The sequence below is a fragment of the Mastigoproctus giganteus genome, chromosome 2 (genome assembly GCF_048544385.1).
Source record: "Mastigoproctus giganteus isolate SK-2022 chromosome 2, ASM4854438v1, whole genome shotgun sequence".
NCBI lineage: Eukaryota > Metazoa > Arthropoda > Arachnida > Uropygi > Thelyphonidae > Mastigoproctus > Mastigoproctus giganteus.
Window position 1 is genome coordinate 256848431 of NC_143576.1, and position 19257 is coordinate 256867687.

The window sequence follows — 19257 nt, forward strand, 5'->3', positions numbered from 1 at the left end:
TTTCCCTGTACAGTATCTTATTATACTCATCAGAGTCATTAGGCCTATAGCACACTCCTATTCACAATTTTGATCTCCCAATGCTTATGTCACACCAAACTGACTCAACACTGCCCTGTCCAGCGATGTCCACTGGCTTCATTTCCTTGGATTTTATGTATTTCCTAACTAATAACATAACCCCTCCTCCCTTCCTATCGAGTCTGTCCTTTCTGTAGACGTTGTACTCCCCAAATTCCAGTTCTGCATTCCTTATATCTGTGTGACACCATGTCTCTGATATCCCAACAACATCTGCCTTTGATATTTTGAGCAATACGTCAAATTCATCAAATTTATTTACTAAACTCCTAGCATTGGTGTACACGCAAGTATACATGCACCTATTTCTATTCTTAGCTACCCTAACACAACCCATGTGTTTACTTGTACCGCAATGATTCCCGGCAGTCTCTGAAATATCCTGCATCTTGTTTTTCAGGCTTCTGCTCATTCCAATAGAAGCAGTGCAAGAATCTCTTTCACCTCTGCCAGTGGCTACTGTTAATCTAATTGTCTTTGTCTCCTCCCAAGCTAGCAGTTTGCCGACCCATAAGCCTCTCCTAGTGCTAATGCTAATTGTGAAGTCCTCTGACAGTGCAGACCATAACATTTTTTAAAAATGATATAACAGGAATGTTGCTAGCAGCGATAAGGAGGTGATGATCCCATTGTTTAAGGCTACATCTTGAGTAATGTATACAGGAATGGAATCTTCATTTCAAGAAGGATGTAGAGTTGCTGGGACGAGGACAGAGCAGGGCAATGAGATTAATGAGGTGAACAATGTAGATTCTGTGATCAATAAAGGATTCAGTTCTGTAAATTGCAGTGTTTGGAGGTGGGAACCTACGGGATGGCATGAATTCAAACTGAAGTAGGATGATTGCAGAAGGTCATCTTCAGCCAATGGGTGATTGAATTCTGAACAGGCTTCCATACAATCTAACTACCTGTTTCCATATGGAAATCGTTAGTTTGAAACGGATGGAAGAATGAATGTTTGAATAAAATCAAGAAACAAACTATCGGAAGGTATGGAGAGGTAATATGTATTTTTTTCTGGTTCTGTATAAACTTTCTTTGAAAATTTGCGACTTCTAATACTCATACGTCTAAGAAATAATTAAGTTATTATTTATTTCTTAGACTTAAGTAATTAAGTTATAATTATTTCTTGGGCGAGGTGGTTCGTAGGCAAATGGTGTTATGTGTAGGAATTAAGCACTCAATTGAACTTTGGTTGAATAGTGTTTATATCCGATTTGAAAATACAGTATGTACATAATATAGTGAAACGTTTCGTGGCATTTTCTTACCACTTCCGTAACAGCCCTCTTTCTGATTTCACCGTCACAAAAGGTCACTTACAGTATTTGTGATGGTGACATTGCCAAGTAGTCTGTCATGGGAGCAGTGGTAAGAAAATACAACGAAACGTTTGACTGTATTATGTACAAATTTTCAAATCGTAAATACTGTAACCATTAAATTATAATTTTATTGTGTGGTAATTATTTGGAATACAGATATGATATTGGGCGCCCTCTAGTTGTTGCGTTCTGCGCATGATTTATATGTAGAATTGGTAACAGAAAACTGTGTGTGTTTTTTGTGTTAGTTTAAATGAGGTATTTACTCAAGTTTTGTTTTTTTTTTAAAGAAATGTATTAATAAACGCCGTGTTCTGTTAAATATATTAACTTATTATAGGTGAAAGTTTGTATGTAAAAATACCAAATGGGTCTACATATTGTCAGCTTTCTTCCTAACTCCCAATAAAAGTAAGCTTTGGAAACTGAGTAAGTTTATTCTTTTGGTGTATAGTTGTATGCAGTTTTGGTAAGTACAAAAATGTGCATGTATTTAAACCTTTATTAGATATTTTTTTAGATGTTTATTATAGTGGAGTTAATTTAAATTCGTTTTTAATCCTTAATTTTGTGTCGGCGCAATGAAATTGGGCGCCAAGCTTTTTTTTTTTTTTTTTTTTGTTGAATTTAACTCTGCCCTAAGCTGTGTCAGAATTCGGTTTACTTTTCAGTATTTATTATCAGTCGTAGAATTTACATAAAAATCAGCATGATTTACATTGAATAACATTACACAATGTAACCATTACTCACTTTATATTTAGTGCTTGTAATTGTTTATGAAAAATACACAGGAAGCTTTATTTCACAACATGTAAAACAAATGTTTTAAATGTTGTGAAATAAAGACTTTAGATATTAAAAATAATATATGTAGAATTACAAGATGAATGTAATGTGTTTAACTTATTTGCACTTTGCGAGTTTCATCCTTTTTTTTTTTTTTTTTTTTTTTGTTCAGGAATATATATTTAAATTTCGTTTATGGACAAGAAGCTGCGAGTATTATGAAATTCATAATTTAGCGCAATAGTGATTGAAGAAAATGTAGATTTGGACAAAAAAAATCGCGTATATATTAGTACCAGACGAAATAATAGCAACAGTTGCTATTAACTACTTGGAATTTTTCTTAAAGTTATAGACTACCCATATGGGAGATGATGGTGGATGGTGACAATTATTGGGCGTTAGTTATGTTCCACACTTTATTAATGATCTCCAATATGAAAGTGATTCTTGCACTGCTTCTATTGGAATGAGCCACAGCCTGGAAAATAAGATGCAGGATATTTCAGAGACTGCTGGGAATCATTGGGGTACAAGTAAACACATGGGTTGTGTTAGGGTAGCTAAGAAAAAGAACAGGTGCATGTATACTTGTGTGTACACCAATGCTAGGAGTTTAGTAAATAAATTTGATGAATTTGAGGTATTGCTCAAAACATCAAAGGCAGATATTGTGGGGATTTCAGAGACGTGGTGTCACACAGATATAAGAAATGCAGAACTGGAATTTGGGGAGTACAATGTCTACAGAAAGGATAGACAGGATAGGAAGGGAGGAGGGGTTATGCTATTAGTTAAAAAACACATAAAATCCAAGGAAGTGAAGCCAGTCGACATCGCTGGACAGTGCAGTGTCGAGTCAGTTTGGTGTGACATAAGCATTGGGAGATCAAAATTGAGAGTAGGAGTGTGCTATAGGCCTAATGACTCTGATGAGTATAATAAGAAACTGTTCGGAGAAATAGAGTGGGCCAGTAAATCAGAGAGTCTTATAATGGGGGATTTTAATTTCCCAGATATTGACTGGAATTTGGGGGCTGGTCACTCACACAGTAGCAAGGCTTTTGTGGATTTATTGGATGATTGTTTTCTACATCAGCATGTTCGGGAGGCAACTAGAGGGAGTAATACTCTTGATTTGATTATCAGTAGTGATTCTTCATGCATTAAGAATCTGCAGATAAATGAACCACTTGGTGGCAGTGATCACAGTGTGCTGAAGTGGGAGTTACTCAAAGAGGTAACTACCATTAGGGGTAAAGGGAAGGGGTATTGCTTTCGTAAAGGCGACTACAATGGACTGAGACAGTATTTAAATTCTATACAGTGGGATCAACTGATGATATTGCCAACAGCAAATTCAAAATGGGAAGCATTCAAAGAACTTATCGTGGAAGCTACTAGGCTTTACATACCAACTAAGAAATATTGTTCAAGGTTTAGGCCTAAATGGTTGTCAGATGAACTAATGAGGCATATGGCAGAGAAGAAAAATGCATGGGATACATACAAATTAACACGTGACACGGACGCCTATGATAGATACAAGTTGATCTGTAACCAAGTTACAAAGGAGGTTAGGCAGGCGAAGGCAGATTACGAGAGATCCTTGGCAAGGGATGCGAAGAAAAACAGCAAAGAGTTCTTTACTTATGTAAACTCTAGAAGGAAGGGGATGAATCAGATTGGTCCACTTGAGATCGATGGGTCAACTGTTGATGACCCTGCTCGGGTAGCTAACAAACTAAATGAATATTTTGCATCGACATTCACACATGAGGAGTTATTCAGCGAGGGGAATGCCAGAGGTGTATTCAATTCTAGCAGTAAGCTAGAGAATCTTGTAATAACTGAGAGCAAAGTGGAGGAGAAATTGTTGAAGATAAACACAAGAAAGGCACCTGGGGTGGATGGGATCTATCCAGTTATATTAAAGGAGGCAGCAAAGGAGGTAAGCAAACCCTTAGCCATAATTATGAGAGCTTCCTTGGACTCAGGGGAGGTACCCATTGACTGGAGATGTGCAAATGTGACCCCAATTCACAAAGGGGGATCAAAGGCTGACACAAGTAATTATAGACCTGTGAGTTTAACTTCTGTTCCCGGAAAATTAATGGAGGCACTGGTGAAAGAAGCACTGCAGGATCATCTAGACAAGACTTCAGTTATAGCTAGGACACAGCATGGTTTTGTTAAGGGGCAGTCTTGCCTGACCAATTTGATTGGATACTATGATGCAGTCACAAAAGAACTGGATGCAGGGAATAACTTTGATATTATATACTTGGATCTTAGAAAGGCTTTTGATACTGTTGCACATGGAAGACTGCTGCACAAATTGGAGCAGTGTGGCATTGGAGGCAAGTTGCTGCTATGGATAAAGGGGTGGTTGAGGGGGAGAAGACAGAGAGTGGTAATCAATGGACACTGCTCATCGTGGACTAATGTTATTAGTGGAGTCCCTCAGGGTTCAGTATTGGGACCTTTATTGTTTTCTGTATTTATAAATGATATTGATGATGGTATATCAGGCTTAATGTCCAAGTTTGCAGACGATACGAAGGTTGGCAGGGTTGTCAAGGACACTACTGACACTATGCTGCTGCAACAGGATTTGGAAAGGTTGAGCAGATGGGCTTCGAGGTGGCAAATGAAGTTTAACATTCACAAATGTAAAGTACTACATATGGGAAACAGCAACCCCAGAGCAGCGTATCAACTCTGTGGTACTACACTGACAGTGGTAGAGAATGAAAGGGACCTGGGGGTGGTGGTGCAGGCAGATATGAAGTTCTCTGAGCAGTGCAGACGAGCTGCAAGAGTAGCTCATGGTGTATTGTCAATGATATATAGGAATTTTTCTAGCAGGGATAAGGAGGTGATTATTCCCTTGTATAAGGCAATGGTCAGGCCACACCTAGAGTACTGTATACAGGCCTGGAGGCCTCATTTCGGGGAGGATGTAGAGCTGCTGGAACGAGTACAGAGAAGGGCAACTAGATTGGTGAATGGGACAAAGGGGTTCTCTTACGAAGAAAGGCTTAAGTTTTGCAAATTACAGTGTCTGGAAACTAGGCACCAGCGGGGTGATCTGATAGAGGTGTACAAAGCCTTGAATGGTTTGAGCATGCTCAATGCTGATGGGATTTTTCCTCTAGCTCAGAAAAATCACCTGAGAGGGCATAAATTCAAATTGAGGAAAGACAGATGTAGGATAGATGTGCGGAAATTTGCCTTTAGCCAGCGGGTGGTTGGTGGGTGGAACAGACTTCCATCCCTTGTCGTGGAAGTTGATAGCCTAAATAAGTTTAAGGCTCAGCTGGACAGGTATTTCGAACGAACAGAGGGGTGAAGTGGAAGTGGTTATTTTTATTTATTTATGTTACTTTTTTTTTTTTTTTTTTTTTTTTTGGCTGATGCTGCATAAGCTTGCTTTCTTGCATCAAATGCCTCTACTAATGCTAATGCTAATGCTAATATTGGATAAAGGGGGTGGGGGAACTGGAAACACAAACTATAAAGATATCGATGGAATACTTTGCAGAAGTCCTCAAAGAAAATAATATTAAAATACAAAATTCCAACTTCAAACACAGAAATACTAAAGGAAGAAATCGAATATGTCATTAAACAAACACCCAAATGAATCGTCAAAACACAAAAGAATACCATATGAGCTATGAAAAGCTAGTGAAGATATTACAATAAAATATCTTGCCAATTTCTGCAATAGGATTTATATTATCAGAATGATACCAGAGGACTAGAAAAGCAACAATTATACCTATATCTCTAGAATGCCCACAAAGATACATCGCTTTTTTTAATTTTGGGAAAAAAAAATCAAATCCTGTACCTTCTCACCACCAAATTCTCAAAATGATGATAGTGTTTTTGTTTCTATTTAATTGAGTTACAAGAGGTTAACTGTTTATTTGGCATCTGATAGATTCGATTTTGCTGAATATAGTTTTGTTTTTGTACTGGGACTGTACAAACATAGGGTTACCAGATCTAGAATTCAAAAACTAGGACAAAATAGGAAAAAAGTATAACATTTTTAATTTTAAAAATGTGAGGACATTTTAAAAATTATATTTATTACTAAAAAATTGCAATACATATTTATCATTACTGCCAATCATTTTCAGTAAGTTTTCATTACAAAGTTAGTAATTATAAAATGTTTTACAATCCATTTTCAAATGATAAATAACCAACAAAATGCTATTAACCAACAAAATGTATATGTTTCCATTTTATTTCTGACATTGTTCCATTGATTGCTAATTAATGAAAATACACTCTGTGCGTTCCCATTGTGGGCAAAAGTAGAAAATGTATATTGAGCAATTTCTAAAAGCTTGGAATATTCCTCGGAACTCTTGCATTGATTAAAATATTCAGTCCACTTTCTATGGGCTAATAAGTTCTCCCAATTATCATCTTTCTTTTTCTCAGAAACAAATTCCTTAAAATTTATATGTTGGTCAAATAATCTACTATCATTGATTTTCAATTAGACAAATGATGATGATGATACAGTCCACTTCAATGTAATTTTGGGATAAAGAAAAGGTAAAATTCTGGGATAATACAGTCTACTTAATGCAAGCAGCACATTGTTTTTATTTATTCTGTTGTATTGACCGAAGCTGCAACACAGAAAATATATATAATGAAAATTCATTTTATGAGATGGTTTTTTTTTAAATTACAAAAAACTAGGATGCAAGTGTAAAATCTGCAAGAATGTCCAAGAATGTTCTGAGGATGTCCTAAAAACTAGGACGTCCTCAGAAACGTGGATGTCTGGTAACCTTGTATAAACAGTGCTCATCCAGTAATGATAATGTATCTCTTCCTCCTCCCCATCCTTCAGGTTGTGAATAGGGTGTGAATTATGAGTAATATATCTGAACCAATAGTATATTATAATGTGGCTTTTAGCTGTTGTGCAATTTTTTCTGAAAATTGCTCTTTGTTTTGGGGTGGAGGATTCCATGATGTAGTTCTAGAAATTGTACTAGATGATTACTCAAAAAATATGTACAATTCCAATAAATTTCAAACAACAAAAATTGGGATGAATTATATAGGTCTTTATTAATAAAAGATTGTTTTTGATTCCACAAAAATGCTAAAAACTAAATTTTTCATAAAAATTGTCATTGTTAGATGCCACGTGAACAGCTGTATTCCATTTAACATATTTGCTACTGGAACACAAACTTGTTTAAAAACAAATTGAAAATTTTTGTGCCTTAATGCAAATATGCATCCATCTAATTGTGGTCAGTAAATAAGCACTGCAAAAGGAAAGGCACATGAAATGAACAACTGAGCAATATCAGCACACTGATAGAACCATGGGCTATTTCATTATGGCTGGATTTTGCTTAGAATCAGTTGCACTGTCTAGAAAGTGCTATAAAAGCTATATTCTTGGATCACAGCTTCATATGTTGTGTGCTTATTTTGAATTTTTTTTTTTTTATATAGTTTAGTATTTTACACAAGAAGAAAAAGTAAGCAGGCAAAGGCAGATTACAAGGGATCTTTGGAAAATGATGCAAAGAAAAACAGCAAAGACTTCTTTACTTATGTAAACTCTAGAAGGAAGGGGATGAATCAGATTGGTCTACTTAATATCAGTGGTTTGACTGTTGATGATCCTGCTCAGATAGCTGACAAACTGAATGAGTATTTGCATCTACATTCACACCCGAGCAATTCTGTAGGGAAGCGGAATTTATTTTTAATCAGCTTCTAGGGCTGCTCTTTAGTAGCACTCTTCTTAATCTTCTTGGATTTCTCTATTGTATCAATGGTTATCCTCAACCTAAACTTTAAAAAAAATTTTTTTTTTTTTATATTTTAATTTTGTTCCTCCTTTTTTTTTTTTTTTCTGTCCTAGTTCCCATTCTTCAATTTACTCTTTTCCATCCATGTGCTTCTAGGTCTTCCTCTTTTTTTCTTGTAGGGTTTATCCATTTCATTGCTTTTTTAGGTAGCCTCTCTTCCACTCCCCCCCCCCCCATTCTCATAATATGTCCATACCATTCTAATCTTCTCTGTTCTATTCTGTTTATGATGTTATTTTGAATGTCCATTGCTTTTCTTATATCTTTGTTCCTGACTCTTTCCAATTTAGATCTTTGGGTTGACTTTCTCCAAAAATCCATCTTGACCACTAGTAATTTCTTCTTTTATCTTTCATTTATAGTCCAAACCTCAGATTCATATAGTGGGATGCTCTGGAAAATTGCATTATATATTAATTTTTTGGTTTTTGGAAGAATAGTATTGCTCCATAATACTGGGTTTAATGTTCCCAAGACCTTTCTTCCCTCAATAATTCTTGCAGTCTCAACTTCAGATAAGTCATCTATTTGCACAATAGCTCCTAGATATTTAAACTGCTTAACATTCTTTACCTGTGATCTATTTAAACTGCTTCACATTCTTTATCTGTGTTCTATTTACACTACTTCACATTCTTTATCTGTGTTCTATTTACACTGCTTCACTTCTTTATCTGTGTTTTATTTAAACTGCTTCACATTCTTTATCTGTGTTCTTTATAAACTGCTTCACATTCTTTATCTGTGTTCTATTTATATTCAGGTCCCCTGTTGAATTCCTATATTCCATCTTATTGAAGTTTATTATCAAACCTCATATTTTATATTGTTCCAGTAGCTTTCTACAGATATAGTCAGCATCCTTCCTGATCGGTACCTGGTCAGGGGAACAAAGGGTTGCTTTTAGCAGAAAAGGCTTAAATTCTGCAAATTGCATCTGGAGACTAGGTACCTATAAGGTGATCTGATTGAGATGTATAAGGCCTTGAATGGTGTGAGTAGACTCAATGATGATGGGATTCTTCCTCTTGTGTAGATTATGCACCGAGGGGGCATAAATTCAAATTGAGGTAAGACAGTTGTAGAATAGATGTGCGGAAATTTGCCTCAATCAACCAAATTTGGTTGATTGAGGAAACAAAGTTCCATCTGTTGTTGTGGAAGTTAACTTAAATAAATTCAAGGAAGAACTGGAAAAGCTTTTGAAGGGAATGTATGAGTGAAATAGGGAGGTTTTTTTTTTTTTTTTTTGCTTGTGCTGTTTGAGCTTGTTTTCTTTGCCAATTGTTTTTTGTAATTGTGTATCCAGTTTTCTCTCTGATTGCTCACTGTGGGTAATGGTAAATGGCTGGCTTCTAACTTCTCCACTAATCCTGGTTTTTCCCCAAGGTTTAGCTCTTTTCCTCTTATATATTAATGACTTTCCATTGACCAGTAAACCTATCCATAGTTTTGCTAATGATAGCCCACTGCATTCCACCTTCCAGTTTGAGAAACCTTGCCTTGCACAAACAGCTGCAACTTCTTGAATATCCACTGCCAATTTCTTAAATGCTGATCTCCAGGGAATTCTCCACTGAGGCAAAGATAACTCAGTTGACTTCAGTTCTTCTGAAAGTCAGAAGACCCTTATGTCTCACAAAAAGGGTTCTGCTTCAATGACACTCTGATTTCTATTTAAGATCATATATCTCTGTTGAGGATTACTCTGACTTCTAATATCTCTTTGCATTAGCATATTACAAATATTGCTTCAACTGCATCAAAAAAACGGAGTTTTCCCTTTTGCTCTTGGCATTACTTTTCTTCCAAACAGCTGTTCACTCTGTACAAACCTGCCCTACCAAGGAATTTTTTTAGCATTAGTAGAGGCATATGATGCAAGAAAGCAAGCTTATGCAGCATCAGCCAAAAAAAACAAAAAAAAAAAAACTGTTCCATTTTACCCCTCTGTTCGTTCCATATACCTGTCCAGTTCAGCCTTAAATTTATTTAGGCTACCAACTTCCGCAACAAAGGATGGAAGTCTGTTACACCAAACAAGTACCTGCTGGCTAAAGGCAAACTTCTGCATATCTATCCTACATCTGTCTTTCCTCAATTTGAATTTATACCCTCTCAGGTGATTATTCTGAGCAGGAGGAATTCCGTCAGCATTGAACATGCTCAAACCATTCAAAGCTTTATACACCTCAATCAGATCACCTCGCAGGTGCCTAGTCTCCAGACACTGTAATTTGCAAAACTTAAGCCTTTCTTCGTAAGAGCAACCCTTTGTTCCATTCACTAATCTTGTTGCCCTTCTCTGTACTCGTTCCAACAGCTCTACATATTTCTTAAAATGAGGCCTCCAGACCTGTATACAGTACTCAAGGTGTGGCCTGACCATTGTCTTATACAAGTGGATAATCACATCCTTATCCCTGCTAGAAAAATTCCTGCATATCATTGACAAGACACCATGAGCTACTCTTGCAGACCATCTGCACTGCCCAGATAACTTCATAAATGCCTGCACAATTATCCCCAGGTCCTTTTCATTCTCTACCACTGTCAGTGTATTATGTTACTCTGATCTATCACGGAGTTGATACATTACTCTGGGGTTACTGCTTCCCATATGTAGTACTTTACATTTGTCAATGTTAAACTTCATTTGCCACCTCTTAGCCCATCTGCTCAACTTGTCAAAATCCTGTTGCAGCAGCAGCGTACTGTTATTAGTGTCGTTAATAACCCTTCCAACCTTTGTATCATCTGCAAACTTGAACTTGATGTACCATCATCAATATCATTTATAAATACAGAAAACAACAATGGACCCAACACTGAACCCTGAGGGACTCCACTAATAACATTAGTCCACGATGAGCGATGTCCATTGATTACTACTCTCTCTCTCTCTCTCTCTCTCTCTCTCTCTCTCTCTCTCTCTCTCTCTCTCTCTCTCTCTCTCTCTCTCTCTCTCTCTCTCTCTCTCTCTCTCTCTTATCCCACTCAACCATCCCTTTATCCATAGCAGCAATTTGCCTCCAATGCCACACTTCTCCAATTTGTTCAGAAATCTTCCATGTGCAACAGTATCAAAAGCCTTTCTAAGATCCAAATATATGATATCAAAATTATTTTTTGCATCCAGTTCCTTTGTGACCACATCATAGTATCCAATCAAATTGGTCAGGCAAGACTTCCCCTTAACAAAACCATGCAGTGTCTGAGCTATAACTGAAGTCTTGTCTAGATGATCCTGCAGTGCTTCTTTAACTAGTGCCTCCATTAATTTTCCTGGAACAGAAGTTAAACTAACAGGTCTATAATTACTTGTCGCCCTTTGATTCTCCTTTGTGAATTGGGGTCACATTTGCACATCTCCAGTCCATGGGTAGCTCCCCAAGTCCAAAGAAGCTCTCAAAATTATGGTTAAGGGTTTGCTTACTTCCTTTGCTGCCTCCTTTAATATAACTGGATAGATCCCATCCACCCCGGGTGCCTTTTTTATGTTTATCTTCAACAATTTCTCCTCCATTTTCCTCTCAGTTATTACAAAATCATATAGCTCACTGCCAGAGTTTAACTCGCCTCTGGCATTCCCCTCTCTGAAAACTCCTCATGTGTGAATGTAGATGCAAAGTACTCATTTAGTTTGTTAGCCACCTGAGCAGGATCATCAACAGTTGAACCATCAATATCCAGTGTACCAGTCTGATTCATTCCTTTCCTTCTAGAGTTTACATAGGTAAAGACCTCTTTGTTGTTTTTCTTTGCATCCTTTGCCAAAGATTTCTCATAATCTGCCTTTGCCCGCCTAATCTCCTTTGTGACTTGGTTATCGACCAGCTTATATCTGTCATAGGCTTCCAAGTCACTAATTAATTTATATGTATCCCATGCATTTTTATTCTCTGCTGAACTAATGAGACATTCATGTGTCTCATTAGTTCATCTGACATCCATGTGTCTCATTAGTTCATCTGACATCCATTTAGGCCTAAACCTTAAACAATATTTCTTAGTTGGTATGTAAAGCCTAGTAGCTTCCAAGATAAATTCTTTGAATGCTTCCCATTTTGAACTTGCTGTTGGTAACATCATCAGTTGGTCCCGCAGTATAGAATTTAAATACTGTCTCAGACCACTGTAGTTGGCTTTACGAAACAAAAACCCTTCCTTTTATCCCTGATGGTAGTTACCTCTTAGAGTAAATCCCAATTTAGCACACTGTGATCACCACCACCTAGTGGTTCCTTTATCTGCAGATTCTTAATGCTTGAAGAATCACTACTGATAATGAGATCAAGAGTATTACTCCCTCTAGTTGCCTCCCGAACATGCTGATGTAGAAAATGAGCATCCAATAAATCCACAAAAGTCTTGCTAGTGGGTGAGTAACCAACCCACAAATTCCACTGAATATCTGGGAAATTAAAATTCCCCATTATAAGACTGTCTGATTTACTGGATCACTCTGTTTCCCTGTCAAGGCCTACAACACACTCCTACTCTCAATTTTGATCTCTCAGTGCTTATGTCACACTAAACTGACTTGACACTGCACTGTTCAGCGATGTCGACTGGCTTCACTTCCTTGGATTTTATGTGTTTCTTAACTAATAGCATAACCCCTTCTTCCTTCCTATCATGCCTGTACACACAGTACTCCCCAAAATCCAGTTCTGCATTCCTTATATCTGTGTGACACCACGTCTCTGATATCCCAACAATATCCGCCTTTAATGCTTCGAGCAATACCTCAAATTCATCAAATTTATTTACCAAACTCGTAGCATTGGTGTACACGCAAGTATACATGCACCTGTTCTTTTTCTTAGCTACCCTAACACAACCCATGTGTTTACTTGTACCGCAATGACTACCAGCAGTCTCTGAAATATCCTGCATCTTGTTTACCAGGCTGCTGCTCATTCCAATAGAAACCTCCAAATTCCAAAATGTATTTCCAAAATTCTCATTACAAAATGTACTGCAGATTTCATATTTACACTATTATGATGAGGTGGATTCAGGTTTAGTGATAAATGCAAAAACACAAAATTATACTGTACTACTGTAAAAATAGGTGCTAACACAGTTTATAATGTGTACCAATTAAATCAACCAGGAAGATGTGTCACTCATGAGGAATTCTGTAAGGAAGGGAGGACAGAGGTTTACTAAACTTTACTTTCCTTTACCATCAGGGGTAAAGGAAAGGGTTTTTGCTTCCATAAAGGTGAGTACAATGGTCTCAGACAGTTTTTAAATTCTGTACAGTGGGATCAACTGACGATGTTACCAACAGTAAATTCTAAGTTGGAAGCATTCAAGGAATTAATCGTGGATGCTACTAAAAGTTTCATACCTATTAAGAAATATTGTTCAAGGTTTAGGCCTTAAATGGTTATCAAATGAACTAATGAGACTCGTCACAGAGAAGAAAAATGCATGGGATGCATATAAATTATCAAGCGACTCAAAAGCCTATGGCAGATATCAGCTAGTCTGTAATCAGGCCACAAAGGAGGTAAGGCATGCGAAGGCAAATTAAGAGAAATCTTTGGCAAAATATGCTACGAAAAACAGCAAGGATTTCTTTACTTATATAAACTCTAAAAGGAAGGGGATGAATCTGATAGGTCCACTTGATATCGATGGTTCGACTGTTGATGATCCTGCTCAGATAGCAAACAAACTGAATGAGTATTTTGCATCTACATTCACACATGAGGAGTTATTAAGGTTTGAAAATGGCAAAAGGTTATCAAATTGTAGCAGGGTGCTTAATGATTTTGTAATAACTGAGAGCAAAGTGGAGGAGAAATTGTTGAAGTTAAACATAAGAAAGGCACCTGGGGTTGATGGGATCTATCCAGTTATATTAAAGGAGGTGGCAAAGCAACTAAGGAAACCCTTAGCTATAATTATGAGAGCATCCTTGGACTCAGGGGAGGTCCCCACGGACTGGAGATGTGCAAATGTATCCCCAATTCACAAAGGGGGATTGAAGGGTGACATGAGTAATTAGAGATCAGTTAGTTTAACTTCTGTTCTAGGGAAAATAATGGAGTCGCTGGTTAAAGATGCATTGTAGGATCATCTAGACAAGACTGCAGCAATAATTCAGACACAGCATGGGTTTGTTTAAGGAAAGTCTTGTCTGACAAACTTGATAGGATATTATGATGTTGTTACAAAGGAACTGGATGCAAAAAATAATTTTGATATCATATATTTGGATTTCAGGAAAGCTTTTGACAGTGTTGCGCATGGAAGACTATTGTACAAATTGGAACAGAATGGTATTAAGGGTAAGTTGCTACAATGGATAAAAGGTTGGTTGAGTGGGAGAAGACAGAGGGTTGTAATTAATGGGTGCTGCTCTTCGTGGACTATTGTTATTAGAGGAGTCCCACAGGGTTCGGTGTTGGGTCCTCTGTTGTTTTGTATATTTATCAATGATATTGATGAAGGTATATCAGGCTTAGTGTCGAAGTTTGCAGATGATACAAAGGTTGGCAGGGTTGTTAATGACAGTAATGGCAGTGTGCTACTGCAACAGGATCTAGATAATTTGGCAGATGGGCTAAGAAGTGGTAACTGAAGTTTAACCTTGACAAATGCAAAGTACTGCATGTGGGTAGATGTAACCCCAGAGAAACGTACCAACTGTGTGGTACTACACTTAGGTGGTAGAAAATGAAAAAGTCCTGGGAGTAATTGTGCAGTCAGATACAAAGTTTTCTGAGGAATGCAGACAGGCTGCCAGGGCAGGTCACGGGTTTTATCAATGATATATATAGGAATTTTGCTAGCAGGGAAAAGGAGGTGATTGTCCCTCTGTATAAGGGAATGGTCAGGCCCCGCCTTGAGAACTGCGTACAGGTCTGGAGGCCTCATTTTAGGAAGGATGTAGATTTGCTGGAGCCTGTACAGAGAAATGCAACAAGATTGGCGAGGGGAATGAAGGAATGAGAGGCTTAAGTTCTGCAAATTGCAGTGGCTGGAGACTAGACACCTGCGTGTGATCTGATTGAGGTGTATAAGGCTTTGAATGGGTTCAGCACGCTGAATTCTGATGGGATCCTTCCACTTGTTCAGATTACGAACCTAAGGGGGCATAAATTCAAATTAAGAAAAGACAGATGTAGAATAGATGTGTGGAAATTTGCCTTTAGCCAGTGGGTGGTGGTTAATTGCTGGAACAAACTTCCATCTGCCATTGTGGAAGTTGATAGGTTAAATAAATTTAAGGAGGAACTGGACAAGGATTTGGAGGGAATGGCGTGTTTTTTTTTTTTTTATTATGGCTGATGCTGCATAAGCTCATACACTTGCTTTCCTGCATCACATGCCACTATTACTAGTACTACAACCACTCTTTGTAACGTCAGCTTGGTAACTGCCGCATGTTATGTAAGTTATTGAGATGCTCTGATCTGTCTAAACATCTTGTCTGCCTAAGCATGCACAGTAGTACTGCATTTACAGGTACACACATGGTTGGAAATGCCGTATTTATGAATTTGTAACATTTATTTGTTGCAATTAATGTTCATACGTTCCATTTTTTTTTTTTTTTTTTTTTTTGATACTTGGTACTTGAAAAAAATAACTTGTAAAGCGGGAACTGCCTGTATTTCCTCTGAAATAGTTTCCTCTCCTTCATCCAGTCATCAAGAAGTTGGAAAGAATTATCAAGGGTCATTCTCTTTTGTGTATTTTTCCCTTTTAAAATTTTTTTCATATAAAAATGGAATAACAGATCAAAATATGAATTAAACTTGGTGGAGTTTTATTACTATGCCATGTTTTATTCTGCTGACCACAAGTTTTAATTGAGGTGCTAACTACTATCTGCAGCCAAGCAATTAATGTAGCATTTAATTTGTTGTTTGAAATAATACAATTCCACGTTTTCGAAAGAACTGCACACAATTTCACATGATTATAGAATTGAAAAAACTAACTTTTCTTTTTTTCTCTTCTTAGTGTGAACACAGATAATGTAGCTTCTTGAGTTGTAGATGGTTGTAACTTTTAAAAATATAAGTCCATTGACATCTATGTACTCTTTTTCTTCTTTTTTGTACAACAGATATAGCATTCTTTTATGTTTTTGTTAATTCTGCTGTATCTTTGTTTTCTTTCCAACAAAGGTAGTCAGTTCACCTTCTAATTGGATAAAAGCTTTTGACATGTAGTAGTGGCATGTGATGCAAGAAAGGAAGTGTATGAGCTTATGCAGCATCAGCCAAAAAAAAAAAGAATCACACCATTCCCTCCAAATGCCTGTCCAGTTCCTCCTTAAATTTATTTAACCTATCAACACCCACAACGACAGATGGAAGTTTGTTCCAGCAATTAACCACCTGCTGGCTAAAGGCAAATTTCCGCACATCTATTCTACACCAGTCTTTTTTTAATTTGAATTTTTGCACCCTTAGGTTCGTAATCTGAACAAGTGGAAGGATCCCATCAGAATTCAGCATGCTCAACCAATTCAAGGCCTTATACACCTCAATCAATCACCACGCAAGTACCTAGTCTCCAGCCACTGCAATTTGCAGAACTTAAGCCTCTCTTGGTAAGAGGATCCCTTCATTCCCCTCACCAATCCTGTTGCCCTTCTCTGTACACGCTCAAGTAAATCTACTTCCTTCCTAAAATGAGGCCTCCAGACCTGTATGCAGTACTCAAGGCGTGGCCTGACCATTGCGTTATACAGAGAGACAATCACTTCCTTTTCCCTGCCAGCAAAATTCCTGTATATCATTGACAAAATCCCATGACCTGCCCTGGCAGCCTGTCTGCATTGCTCAGAAAACTTCATATCTGACTGCACAATTACTCCCAGGTCTTTTTCATTTACTACCACCTTAAGTGTAGTACCACACAGTTGGTACGTTTCTCTGGGGCATACTTCTACCCATATGCAGTACTTTGCATTTGTCAAGGTTAAACTGTAGTTGCCACTTCTTAGCACATCTGCCCGAATTATCTAGATCCTGTTGCAGTAGCACACTGCCATTACTGTCATTAACAACCCTGCCAACCTTTGTATCATCTGCAAACTTCGACACTAATCCTTCATCAATATCATTGATAAATATACAAAACAACAGAGAACCCAACACCGAACCCTTTGGGACTCCACTAATAACATTAGTCCAAGAAGAGCAGCACCCATTGATTACCACCCTCTGTCTTCTCCCACTTAACCATCCTTTTATCGATTGTAGCAACTTACCCTTAATACCATTCTTCTCCAATTTCTACAATAGTCTTCCATGCACAACAGTGTTAAAAGCTTTCCTGAAATTCAAATATATGATATCAAAATTATTTTTTGCATCCAGTTCCTTTGTAACCACATCATAATATCTTATGAAATTTGTCAGACAAGACTTTCCCTTAACAATCCCATTCTGTCTGAATTATTGCTGCAGTCTTGTCTAGATGATCCTGCAATGCATCTTTAACCAGTGACTGCAATATTTTACCCTGAACAGAAGTTAAACTAACTGGTCTGTAATTATTCTTATCACCCTTCAATCCCCCTTTGTGAATTGGGGATACATTTGCACATCTCCAGTCCGTGGGGACCTCCCCTGTGTCCAAGGATGCTCTCATAATTATGGCTAAGGGTTTGCTTAGTTGCTTTGCTGCCTCCTTTAATATAACTGGACAGATCCCATCCACCCCAGGTGCCTTTCTTATGTTTAACTTCAACAATTTCTCCTCCACTTTGCTCTCAGTTATTACAAAATCATTAAGTACCCTGCTACAATTTGATAACTTTCTGCCATTTTCAAACGTTAATAACTCCTCATGTGTGAGTGTAGATGCAAAATACTCATTCAGTTTGTTTGCTATCTGAGTAGGGTCATCAACAGTGGAACCATTGATATCAAGTGGACCTATCAGATTCATCCCCTTTCTTTTAGAGTTTATATAAGTAAAGAAATCCTTGCTGTTTTTCGTAGCATCTTTTTCCAAAGATTTCTCGTAATTTGCCTTCGCATGCCTTACCTCCTTTGTGGCCTGATTACAGACTAGCTGATATCTGCCATAGGCTTTTGAGTCGCATGATAATTTATATGCGCATCCCATGCATTTTTCTTCTCTGTCACGAGTCTCATTAGTTCATTTGATAACCATTTAGGCCTAAACCTTGAACAATATTTCTTAATAGGTATGAAACTTTTAGTAGCATCCACGATTAATTCCTTGAATGCTTCCCACTTAGAATTTACTGTTGGTAACATTGTCAGTTGATCCCACTGTACAGAATTTAAAAACTGTTTTAAACCACTGTACTTACCATTATGGAAGCAAAAACCCTTTCCTTAACCCCTGACGGTAATTATATCTTTAAGTAAATCCCACATCAGTACACTGTGATTACCGCCACCTAGTGGTTGCTTTATCTGCAAATTCTTAATACATGAATGATCACTGCTGATAACCAGATCAAGAGTATTACCATCTCTGGTTGCCTCTCGAACATGCTGCTGCAGAAAACAATCATCCAATAAATTCCCAAAAGTTTTACTGGTGTGTGAGTGACCAACCCACAAGTTCCAGTCAATATCTGGGAAGTTAAAATCCCCCATTATAAGAAATTATGATTTACTAGCCCACTCTATTTCTCTGTACAGTTGTTCATTGTACTCATAATAGGACTAATGACTCGAATGAGTACAATGAACAATTGTACAGCTCACTCTATATCTCTCTGTACAATTGTTCATTGTACTTAATTCGAGTCATTAGGCCTATAACACACTCCTCGAATTTTTGCTTTCGCAGTGCTTATGTCACACCAGACTGACTCAACAGTGTACTGTTCATCTATATCAACTGGATGTCCTTGGTGTTATTAATTTTTAGGACTGACGTTTTAGCATTTCTTCAACACTATCTTCGATTCTTTAGTTTTTAAGGTTGACCTCACTCTGTTATATTGGTGAGTAACCTGTTTGCTGGAAGTCCAGATTAAAATCTTCATTGGACTTGTGGACTGCAAAGAAGAACAAATTTATCTTCTAGAGAGCCAAAAGAGTTAATATTTGAAAATTGTATTCCAGCTAATGTTAAGTATTGCGGGGACTAACACTTTCCCTTTTTCATTTTTAAAATTATACCCTTATCTATTTTACAATCTTTTTTAAAATTGTACTTATATATACATGTAT

The 19257-nt window shown here is 37.3% G+C and overlaps 1 protein-coding gene across 10 annotated transcripts in view; it reads left to right on the plus strand.

Moving 5' to 3' along the window:
- Positions 1-1409: 1409 nt before the first annotated feature.
- Positions 1410-19257, plus strand: part of LOC150090406 (uncharacterized) — a 390346-nt gene continuing 372498 nt past the window's right edge. For 5 of the 10 annotated variants that reach the window (XM_090389858.1, XM_090389865.1, XM_090389866.1 and 2 more), the window contains exon 1: positions 1691-1881. The gene's annotated coding sequence lies outside the window, so the exon portion shown is untranslated. Of the gene's footprint in view, positions 1459-1618; positions 1671-1690; positions 1882-19257 lie in introns of those variants that run through there. The other 5 variants (XM_090389862.1, XM_090389864.1, XM_090389859.1 and 2 more) reach the window with 5 other exon arrangements.